Below are 3,228 nucleotides of genomic sequence, written 5' to 3' on the forward strand. Positions count from 1 at the left end.
CTTTGGGCTTTTTGGGCTTAAATCTATACATTTGTTGGGCTAAAAGTTCAGACTAGGTCCTTACAATTTGTATATGAGTTTTTGATGTTATGTTATTGCAATTTTAATATGGAAATTGTTATATGAACCTATGGTATAGCCCTTAGATTACTATAAACATTGATTTATTTGTTCAAATATACTCTGTAGATTACATATATAATATTATATCACAATTAATATGAAATTAATTAAAATTTTATTTCTTAGTGCTTAATAAAGAAAACAAATACATATAATATATTAAAATAAAATTGATGAACTTTCCCGTGCATAACACAGGTTAATGACCAGTAAAGTTAAGATTTGAGAACACAATCAACTTTCTAGTACTTCCTTGCCACGTGAAAGAAATATACAATACTGAAATTGTACCTTTATTGGTCCAAGTAAGCCATTCAAACTTCCAAGAAGAAACCTTGTAGTAACAACCATCCAAAAATTTACACTAAGGCCAAAGAGAGTGTTGAAAATTACCCTAAGGAAAAAAAAAAATACAAACAAACAGACATTTTAGACATTTTGGAGAAAACATTCAAATTTTATCAGCAAATATATTAATTGGGTAATAGTGGTGTGTACTAACACCGCGATAGTCCCTATAATTATAACAAGTTTTCGACCACAGCAATCAGCCACCATTCCCCAGGGAACAGATGTCAAAGCTCTTCCAAGCATAAATGAAGACCCTTCAAGATATTGAGCAATTTGTTAGGACTACTTCTTGAGGCACCAGAATATCAAGATTTTAATGTACTACAAATGAAAATTAAGTAATGAAACTATTCTCACCCACATAACCAACATAGTAGCCAATATCTTCCTCTGTTTTTGCAATATTAAAATCCCTAATCTGTAAGTAGAAAATACAAGTAAATATGCTCAAGAAGTTCCATCATATACAAATGAGTGTAACAATTGAAGTTCGAAAGGTTGTCAAGTTTTGATGATCAAAGGTCTGATTTCTTGAGTTCCAAAGAGAGGAAGAATAAGCACACAAGATTGAAACAAAATTATTTTCTCTTCGTCTCAAATTATGATTAATTTGTGACAGACTCTCAAATACACAATCATAGAGATTCAACTAGTTAACTTTCTAGAGAAGAAAAATGAAAACAAAGTGTTGGGGTTTATACCTTAAAATCCAATTTATTGGCATGTCATAAATAATTAATTGTTTAATTATATGAGACTATTTATAAATGAACTAATGGGACATTGTAATAGTCCTTGAGATACATTGTATGTGATTTATGATTTAGTCACACAAGATATAAATCACAAGTTCCTTATAAACTCAAAACATAGTTCGTAGTCGGTAATGAAATTGGGTATTTCATCTGTGAAGACTATAACACATCAATTAAGATGATTTGCCTTGATCATGGAAGTGAAGACTTCTAATTGATGTATTGATATGTCTTAAGAGTTAAGACATATTGAACTAAACTATTGTAAGATTAATTATTCAATCAACAACTATCACTTGAATAATTAATCTCACGACTTTTAATTTCATAGACTCTCAATCCTGAGAAGGTAGTGGACTTGATCATGAAATGTAGGTTACTTTGATATATCAGGAGTGAAATCTAATTTAACGGTCAAAACCTGAGTATGTTAGGTAACCACAAGTAGTGTTAAGGACACAGATATTCTCAAGATGGAATCTATAATCTCTTTCTATAGAGACACGAAATATCCCCTTGATATAAGTTTAATGGGGACTGGTCGTTCAGGACTAGCCACTTTAGTAAAGAGTTACTAAAGTTTATATTTATAAAATTAGATTTCATAAATATGAATAACAAAAGATTAAACTGGGTACTCAAGGGATAAACAGTTGTTTACAAAATGACAGTTTATTATGACTTTATTCACTATGGATATTTCATGGAGGGGTCAAATGATATCATATTAGAGTCTTGGGAAATAATTTATTAATAAGGTTTAGAGTGCAATTATATTTCTATAGTGGTACTTGTTATATAATTAATGATAACTTTGGATTTGTCAAGAGTTGACAGATAAGTCTGAGACGCATTGGAGCTAGAACCTTATTAGTCCCTTTGGTCCCATCTCAAGCCACACACTTAACCCCAATTAGGTTGGCCCAAAAAGGCTAACCCAATTAGATAATTAGTTATTTATTTAATAAGAGATATAAAATAAAGTAGCCGCCAAGGTAGTTAAATCGTACGTATGATTAAAAGGAAGAGAAAACTATTTTTCTTTACAAAATCTTAGAAATATACTTTTCCAAAAGAAAATCAACGTACACAAGAACTGATTGAGAGACCACTCATCTTGGGTACCATGTGGAATTGGGATGAAGACTAAAGGTCTTCTCAAGTCTTGTTTTTGAATTTCACTACATCAAGGTACACTTTTTATTCTTTGTTCTAGAATTCAAGATTACATGTTATCTCTCATGAATGAAGTAGATCTGTAATTTTTTGCTTCCGCTATGTGTTTTGTATGTGATGTAAAACCAGATTTTTCATCACAAAGACCTAACAAGAAATAGATGACAAGAAATATTAGATAAAATATAGTTTAAACTCATCTTTGTAAGGTAATTAGCTCATGGAAGAAAAGTGATAACGGTGCATAAATGGCCAAATTTTCCGTTGGAGAGGAATGAAACTTGCATATTATAGCTTTTTGCATTGAAGGGTCTTAATGTTAACTAAGGAAATTCAATTGATAGGTACGAGAAAATCTACTTCATCGATGAAGAAATCTTCTTAAATTCTTTGGCAATTCTTTACAATTACCAATGCCCTCAAGAGTTGCGAGGCTTTCAATAGTTAGGATATGTCTTTAGGATGTTCCTTATTATCTCTTACATATGGAATTCCCCACAATTAATCATTGAGGATAATGAGATAACATCATCTCTTTAAAACTGAAAGGCCATGATTTATTCAGGACATTCTAGAAGAGATCTCCGTTGCTATTTTGATTGAAAGTAGTGAAATGACATAACCATAGAGTATGTAGAATTAAATACATCAATGTTCAGAATCATTAGGAAAGAATTAAACATCCAACTCCAATATGTAACAAACATACATATTCTCCAAATTTTCATTCAGAGCGATTTGTAGGGCGACAATAAACTGTAAGATGTATAGACTCACCATGAAATAAAGGAATGGAAAAAGAGACAATATTGGCAACGCTGAA

At 31.0% G+C, this 3,228-nt stretch overlaps 1 long non-coding RNA gene across 1 annotated transcript; it reads right to left on the reverse strand.

The window, feature by feature from the left end:
• Positions 1–699: 699 nt before the first annotated feature.
• LOC115986730 lies at positions 700–3,228 on the reverse strand. The gene is made up of 3 exons (XR_004090826.1): positions 3,183–3,228; positions 832–892; positions 700–728 (listed from the first exon to the last, which is right to left on the reverse strand). It is a non-coding gene; the product is annotated as an uncharacterized LOC115986730 (long non-coding RNA).

This window comes from Quercus lobata, chromosome 4 (assembly GCF_001633185.2).
Source record: "Quercus lobata isolate SW786 chromosome 4, ValleyOak3.0 Primary Assembly, whole genome shotgun sequence".
Taxonomy (NCBI): Eukaryota; Viridiplantae; Streptophyta; class Magnoliopsida; order Fagales; family Fagaceae; genus Quercus; species Quercus lobata.